The sequence below is a fragment of the Salmo salar genome, chromosome 28 (assembly GCF_965601325.2).
Source record: "Salmo salar chromosome 28, fSalSal1, whole genome shotgun sequence".
NCBI classification, from domain to species: Eukaryota; Metazoa; Chordata; class Actinopteri; order Salmoniformes; family Salmonidae; genus Salmo; species Salmo salar.
Window position 1 is genome coordinate 12,777,207 of NC_138318.1, and position 9,369 is coordinate 12,786,575.

Genomic DNA, 9,369 nt, shown 5'->3' on the forward strand with positions numbered 1-9,369 from the left:
ACGGTTTTAGAAACTTTAGGCTGTTTTCTATCCATATATAATAAGTATATGCATATTCTAGTTACTGGGTAGGATTAGTAACCAGATTAAATCGGGTACATTTTTTTATCCAGCCGTGCAAATACTGCCCCCTAGCCCTAACAGGTTTTAAGAGTGTGCTCCTAATCTCAGCTCGTTACCTGTATAAAAGACACGTGGGAGCCAGAAATCTTTCTGATTGAGAGGGGGTCAAATACTTATTTCCCTCATTAAAATGCAAATCAATTTATAACATTTTTGACATGCGTTTTTCTCGATTTTTTGTTATTCTGTCTCTCACTGTCAAAATAAACCTACCATTAAAATTATAGACTGATCATTTCTTTGTCAGTGGGCAAACATTCAAAATCAGCAGGGGATCAAATACTTTTTCCCCCCACTGTAAGTGATTAAAGATTTAGTTTAAGTATAACTCTAACTTGTGCGATAAGTTTGTCTCTAGTAAAGAAATTAACCACCACAGGGTCAATGATCATACCCCCAAGACATGCTAACCTTTCCTGTTATTGGTAATGTTGAGAGGTTAGCATGTCTTGGGGGTATGATCTTTTCAAAATGTCGCTTTACCCACGTGTGTTCTGGCTCTGGCCCAACCAATCGGTTTCTGGGACCAATCAGATGGTCTAGAATGTATTTCCATTCTAGAAATCGTAGGGGAGGTACTCAGAACCAGACTCATTGCGGAGAAGAAACTAATGTCCGTGGCTTAGCGTTTGGCCAGAGCAAGGAGTTTGGGTAGCCAGGTATTTCTATTGGGCACAAAATAATCTAAAACACAACCAAAAGAAACTGCTAAAACACATCTACATTTTTGACTACTTTATTTATACGAATATTTGGGGTTGTCAATAATTTTGAGTTTAGTTTGAGTTTATTTATTTTATTTTTTACAGGGACAGTGCACATTAATCAACGTTTCAGTAAAAGTGCCGGTTTTAGCCAGCCGGCTAATTTTCAACCGCAGTCCCTGGGCAGGTTATTAAAAACAATTACAATATAGACAATCATTGAGCAGTGAGCACACGCAGAGCAACATAGGACAAGCAAGACGTAGCATAACAGACAGAGCAACATAGAACAAAAAGCAACAAGACAAAATCCATAAAAGCAACAAAGTGTTTCCACACCTCACAAGCTACAGACAACAGACAACATGGAAAGTGGCAATACACAGTTAGGGATTATGTTCACAAATCTGATTGACCTTTAGCCATGTGTTCATGCATTTTGTGAAAGTGTGATAGGTGGTGCAGTTATGTGTGTCTGATGGCAGTGTATTCCAGACATGGGAAGCTCTCACAGAGAAAGCGGATTTACTAAAGGTGCTTTCCTTAAGGGAACTATACAGTCACCTCTCATGGCAGACCTTGTGGATCTGCTGCCATATGTTTGGGTTTTCTGTTTAACAAAAATACTGAGTGGAGGGGGAGCCAGGTCATTTAGGATCTTGAATACAAGACATGCATCGGTGTATTGCACAAGATTTTCCCAACTTAGGAGCTCATGCTTTCTGATGTTGTAACAGTGATGATGGCTATTGGGCTTCCTATCAAGCACTGTTTGTAGGCAGACTGAATAGGTTTTAATGTTGTACAGCAAGCTTGGACCCAACTAGTCAAGCAGTATGTTAAGTGGGGGAGTATCATAGATTTGAAGTACAGTTTTGCTACCTCTGTAGTCAAACAATTTCGTATAAATCGGAAATTAGCTAGGTTGAATTTGGTTATTTGAATTACCTTTTTCACATGCTTTTTAAAAGAGAGGTTGGAATCAAGTATGATGCCAAGGTACTTAAAATCAGATACCACCTGGAGCTTCTCCCCTGACACATTGACATCTGGCTCAGTAGCATCTGTTGCCCTCTTTGTGAAAAACATGCAGACAGTCACTGAGCCACTTTGTAACCTGGACCATTACAGTAGTGAGTTCTTGTGCAGCTTGTTGTTTGCTCTTTGCATAAACATATATCACTGTATCATCTGCATATATTTCAACTTCAGACCCAGTACAGACAGAAGGCAGATCATTAATGTACAGGCTGAACAGGAGGGGCCTCAGTATTGACCCTTGGGGCATGCCCACATCATAGCTAAGAGTGGGCGACAGCTCATTGCTCACTCTGACACACTGAGTTCTGCCTTCAAGGTATGATTTCATCCATCTCAAGGCATCGGGGGAAAAGTTGAACTTGGACAATTTTGTGATGACAATCTCATGGTTAACAGTATCAAAAGCCTTCCTTAGGTCCAGAAACAGCCCCAACAATGCCCCCTTTGTCCATCTTGGACTTCACATTTTCCAGAAGAAAGCAGTTTCCAGAAGCCCGCTAACGTTACCTTTTCAGAAAAAAAGGTTAGTTGGTAAACAAAATCTCTTCCTCTGAGCAATTGTATTACTATAAAACAAGGGTCTTCACAGTGCTTAATTTGTAAATCTGGAGATGCCGGAACAAAAAATGAGCGCAAGAGGGATTGACCTGAGGAGCTCTGAGGTACCGGAATGCATCATTTTTCCAAAAAGAATAACCTTTCTAATAAAGCATTGCATGCATATCATCACATTTGCGTAGTGGCATAGAGCAGTATAGACCATACCATTTACAAAGAGTTTTCATCTATATTTTCCATAGACATCTACTTACCAGCACAAACCGATGCTGGCACTAAGATCACGATCAATAAACTATATAGGGCCATAAGCCAACTAGAAAATGCTCATCCAGAAACAGAGCTCCTAGTGGCCGGTTATTTTAATGCAGGAAAACTGAAATCCGTTTTATTTCATTTTTACCAGCATGTCACCTGTGCAACCAGAGGGGAAAAAAACTCTAGACCACCTTTACTCCACACACAGAGACATACAAAGCTCTCCCTCATCCTCCATTTGGCAAATCTGACCAGAACTCTATCCTCCTGATTCCTGCTTACAAGCAACCACCCAAACAGGAAGTACCAATGATATGCTCAATTTAGAAGTGGTCCGATGAAGTAGATGCTAAGCTACAGGACTGTTTTGCTTGCACAGACTGGAATATTTTCCTGGATTCATCCGATAGTATTGAGGAGTCTACCACATCAGTCACTGGCTTCATTAATAAGTGCATTGTCGTCCCCCACAGTGACCATACGTACATATTCCAATCAAAAGCCATGGATTACAGACAACATCCTCACTGAGCTAAAGGCTAGAGTTGACCAGGGCATAAAATTAACACCCGCCACCTGCCAAATACGGGTAGATTTAGGTATTGGTGGGTAAGAATGTCTATTTCACCAGCCATGTTGGCGGGTGGTCAATTTCCAAGGATACAGTGTGAGCATTACATTCGCAAATAAAAATTGTCAAAAGTCAAGTATGATCACATGCGAGTTGCGATTTGTAGCAGAAAAATGCTGCAGTATTTCTGCTGTTTTGTTTCATAGCAGCTAATCTCACAAAGAAATACAAATCCTATATCCCACCTCGCACAGCAACACTGCCTGGCAAGGGAGCTGTGAGCACTGAGTGAAGTGCTGAGAGATTCATTTTTGGAGGCCCTGCGCACAGCCATAAAAGTTGGTCTAAATACTTGAAAGTCTATAACTTTATGACTTTGTCCTTCTGTTTCTTGGATATTTACATTGTTTTGTTCACAAGCTCGGTTGTTTTTCAATATTAGTTTGAGTCTGCTGGTTGTAATTATGGCGAACAGAAATTTGGTCTGGTAAAAAATGGTTGGTCAATTGTCTCATCTACCTGCCAGTGGCTTATTAGCCAAAAAATACATTTTAGGCCCTAGAGCTGATGCCTTCAAGGAGTGGGACAATAACCCAAAATGCTTATAAGGAATCCCGCTACGCTCTCAGACGAACCATCAAACAAGTAAAGCGTCAATACAGGACTAAGATCCAATCCTGCTACACCCAGTCTGTAATACCTACCTGTTTCAAGCAGACCACCATAGCCCTGTGCCCAAGAAAGCCAAGGTATCCTGTTAAATTACTATCGTCATGTAGCACTCACATCTGTAGCCACAAAATGCTTTGAAAGTCATGGCTCACATCAACACCATCATCCCAGATAAGCTGGACCCACTCCAATTTGCATATCACCCCAAAAGATCCACAGATGAAAGAGTCTCTATTGCACTCCACACTGCCCTTTCCCACTTGAACAAAAGAAACACCTATGTGAGAATGCTGTTCATTGAGTACAGCTCAGTGTTCACTAAGCTAAGGTCCCTGGGACTGAACACCTCCCTCTGCAACTTAATCCTGGAATTCCTGGCGGGCCATGTCCTGGTGGGGAGGGTAGGCAACAACACATCGGTCACGCTGACTCTCAACACGGGGGCCCCTCAGGGGTGCGTGCTTAGTCACCTCATGTACAGTTGAAGTCGGAAGTTTACATACACCTTAGCCAAATACATTTAAAGTCCGTTTTTCACAATTCCTGACATTTAATCCTCGTAAAAATTAAATGTCTTAGGTCAGTTAGGATCACCAATTTATTTTAAGAATGTGAAATGTCAGAATAATAGTAGAGAGAATGATTTATTTCAGCTTTTATTTCTTTCATCACATTCCCAGTGGGTCAGAAGTTTACATACACTCAATTAGTATTTGGTAGCATTGCCATTAAATAGTTTAACTTGGGTCAAACATGCTGGGTAGCCTCCCACAAGCTTCCCACAATAAGTTGGGTGAATTTTGGCCCATTCCTCCTGACAGAGCTGGTGTAACTGGGTCAGGTTTGTAGGCCTTTTTGCCCGCACACACTATTTTAGTTCTTCCCACAAAGTTGCTATAGGATTGAGGTCAGGGCTTTGTGATGGCCACTCCAATACCTTGACTTTGTTGTCCTTAAGCCATTTTTCCACAACTTTGGAAGTCTGCTTGGGGTCATTTTCCATTTGGAAGACCCATTTGCAACCAAGCTTTAACTTCCTGACTGATGTCTTGAGATGTTGCTTCAATATAACCACATAAATACCCTCCTCATGATGCCATCTAGTTCGTGAATGGAACCAGTCCCTCCTGCAGCAAAGCACCCCCACAACATGATGCTGCCACCCCCGTGCTTCACGGTTGGGATGGTGTTCTTCGGCTTGCAAGCGTCCCCCTTTTTCCTCCAAACATAACAATGGTCATTATGGCCAAACAGTTCTATTTTTGTTTCATCAGATCAGAGGATATTTCTCCAAAAAGTATGATTTTTGTCCCCATGTCCAGTTGCAAACCGTAGTCTGGCTTTTTTATGGAGATTTTGGAGCAGTGGCTTCTTCCTTGCGGAGCGGCCTTTCAGGTTATGTTGATATAGGACTCGTTTTACTGTGGATATTGTCACACCCTGACCTGAGAGAGAGGGTTTGTTTCTCTATGTGGTTAGGTCAGGGTGGGCATTCTATGATGTCCATTTCTTTGTTTTGAGCCGAGTGTGGTTCCTAATCAGAGGCAGCTGTCTATCGTTGTCTCTGATTAGGAATCATACTTTTGCAGCCTTTCCCCATCTGTAGTTGTGGGATCTTAATTTTGTACGGCTTGTTAAGCAATGAAGACGTGACGGTCGTATTCATTGTTTATTCCTTTTGTTTTTAGTGTTCTGAGGTAAATAAATATACTACGATGAACACTTACCACGCTGCGCTTTGGTCCACTCCTTTTGACGATCCTGACAGATATAGATACTTTTGTACCCGTTTCCTCCAGCTTCTTCACAAGGTCCTTTGCTGTTGTTCTGGGATTGATCTGCATATTTCGCACCAAAGTACATTCATCTCTAGGAGACACAACGCGTCTCCTTCCTGAGCAGTATGATGGCTGCGTGGTCCCATGGTGTTTACACTTGCGTACTATTGTTTGTACAGATGAACGTGGCACCTTCAGGCGTTTGGAAATTGCTCCCAAGGATGAACCAGACTTGTGGAGGTCTACATTTAATTTTCTAAGGTCTTGGCTGATTTCTCTTGATTTTCCCATGATGTCAAGCAAAGAGGCACTGAGTCTGAAGGTAGGCCTTGAAACACATCCACAGGTGCACCTCCAATTGACTCGAATGATGTCATTTTGCCTATCAGAAGCTTCTAAAGCCATGGCATCATTTTCTGGAATTTTCCAAGCTGTTTAAAGGCAGTCAATTTAGTGTATGTAAACGTCTGACCCACTGGAATTGTGATACAGTGAAATAATCTGTCTGTAAACAATTGTTGGAAAAATTACTTGCGTCATGCACAAAGTAGATGTCCTAACCAACTTGCCAAAACTATAGTTTGTTAACAAGAAATTTGTGGAGTGGTTAAAAAACAAGTTCTAATGACTCCAACCTAACACGGGACCCAAACCGGCTGCGCGTGTGCGTCATCGTGCGTCAATTTATTTTGTCCCCCCACATGAAACGTGATCACGACACGCAGGTTAAAATATCAAAACAAACTCTGAACCAATTACATTAATTTGGGGACAGGTCGAAAAGCATTAAACATGTATGGCAATTTAGCTAGCTAGCTTGCACTTACTAGCTAATTTGTCCTATTTAGCTAGCTTGCTGTTGCTAGCTAATTTGTCCTGGGATATAAACATTAGGGAGTTATTTTACCTGAAATGCACAAGGTCCTCTACTCCGGCAATTAATCCACACATAATTGTTTCTAGTCATCTCTCCTCCTTCCAGGCTTTTCATCGTTTAACTTATATGGTGATTGGCATCTAACCTTTCATAGTATTACCACGACAACCGGCAACAGTTCGTCTTTCAATCACCCACGTGGGTAAAACCAATGAGATGGCACATGGGTACCTGCTTCTATAAACCAATGAGGAGATGGGAGAGGCAGGACTTGCAGTGCGATCTGCGTCAGAAATAGGAATGACACTCGAAGACACGACAGTGGTTGGCCTGATCACTGACGACGAGGAGACAGCCTATAGGGAGGTCAGAGACCTGGCAGTGTGGTGCCACGACAACAACCTCTTCCTCAATGTCAATAAAACAAAGGAGCTGATCATGGATTACAGGAAACCGATTTTGCCGAGCTCGCCCACCCACCCATCTACCCCAACACATAAAATTTCTAAACAAGATTGATAAATAGCAAACACGTGGAAACACACACTACATAAGCCCACACACACATACTGATGCCACACACTGTCTATTATCTATCCTGTTGCCAACTCACTTTACCCCTACCTGTATGTGCAGTACAAAGCTACCTCAATTACCTCGTACCCCTGCACATCGACTCGGTACTGATTTGTATAAACCTTGATGTCTGTCTCTGCAACATTGTTTCAATATTCAAATTCGATCACCAACTGTCCCATAGTAAGGAATGTGTAGGGGTCGGGACGAGAGTGAGGCATGCAGTGTTTCTCAGCCAGTCGAAATCATGAATCAGCTGGCATCATTTTTATGCATATATACAAAGAAATGTCAATTGAAAAAAAGTTAAACGAAACGAAGTGCAGCTAGTTTGCAGTCTTTCCAGCTTCGGTTTGAAGTTACTGTGTTAGCTGTATTGTTAGATACCTCCTCTGAACAACAGTGGCCTAATGAGAGAGCACATTTTCTATTCCAGGCGAAATCGTGCCTCATTAGCTCACTGTTATGGATGTATCCAAATAAATGTCACTAGAAAACAGCTTAAAACGTCTTCGGGATAGGGGGCAGTATTTTCACGTCCGGATGAAAAGCGTGCCCAAAGTAAACTGCCTGTTACTCAGGCCCAGAAGCTAGGATGTGCATATGCATGGTAGAAAACACTCTAAAGTTTCTAAAACTGTTAAAATAATGTCTGTGAGTATAACAGAACTGATTTGGCAGGCGAAACCCCGAGCACAATCCATCCAGGGAAAACATTTGAGGTCATTCTGTTTTCCAATACTTTTCTATCGGAAACCTGATTTATTAGAGCCCAGATTGCAGTTCCTATGGCTTCCACTAGATGTCAAGTCGTTAGAAATTTATTAGATACTTATTAGATACTTTGTAGTCATGTTGGGCGAGTTGGAACCGGTGTATTTCTGAATTAAACACGCCAAATAAATGGACATTTTGGGGATGTGAAGAAGGAATTTATCGAACAAAACGACCATTCATTGTGTCAGATATTTGGGATTGCAAAAAGATGAAGATCTTCAAAGGTAAGGCATTTATTATATCGCTATTTCTGACTTTCGTGTCGCATTAGCCTGGTTGAAAAATGGTTGTGTTTCTGTATGCGGGGTGCTATCCTCAGATAATCGCATGGTGTGCTTTCGCCGTAAAGCCTTTTTGAAATCTGACACAGCGGCTGGATTAACAAGAAGTTAAGCTTTATTTTGATGTATTACACTTGTATTTATATGAATGTTAAATATTTATATTTCTGTAGTTTGAATTTGTCACTCTGCAATTTCACCGGATGTTGTCAAATCTATCCCGGTAACGGGATTCGAGCGTTAAAGGATTCCTAAGAGGTTAAATCCAGCTACTGTTGTTATTCTGTCTGGACTGTTTGACGTGACCGTAAGTTAGTCGTAGATGGCTAGCTACCTAACAAGCAAGGGATAAGAACATTGCTAGCCAGTATGGCAATGGAACATTTAGAATGAACGACTGGGTCGCATCCATAGATACAGAACAAAAAGACTGAATGTCTGGGTCATGTCTCTGGCAACCGAACCAATAGAACGAACGACCAACCGGTTTGGGTAGCAACCCTAGATTTGTTTCCAGAAAATATCTTGTGGAAGGATGAAATGGTATGAATAAATTCATCAAAATAACATTTAATAAAAATGTCAATTATTATTTGAATATGTTGGTAACCCGTTGTATAAAAGTGATAATGCCCTTAAAGCCGGTGTTTGAGGATATATTGGCATGGTTTGCCTAACAACACCCTTCCCAATATATCCGCAAGCATATTTTAATTATTGATGTACTAGGTGGAAGTACAGTATCAGTATGTAAGCAGTTACAGTATATTTAATTGTTTAACGCAACATGGCAAAATCCTACTCTGTAGTCCTTTCAAGTCGCTCATTGCCAGAATGTTGTAAACCATAACCTTTTTACATACATCTACCGTAATTTCCGGACTATTAAGCGCACCTGAATATGAAGCCGCACCCACTGAATTTAAAAAATATATATTATTTTGAACATAAATAAGCCGCACATGTCTATAAGCCGCAGGTGCCTACCGGTACATTGAAACAAATTAACTTTACATAGGCTTTAAAGAAACACGGCTTGTAACAAAAAAAATTAAATTTGCAATAAGCTTTAGTTGTCTTTTTGCACCGAGTCAATTCCTCACGCTGCTGTTTCCAACATCTTATCATCGACTCATTAAGACCAAGCTCCCGT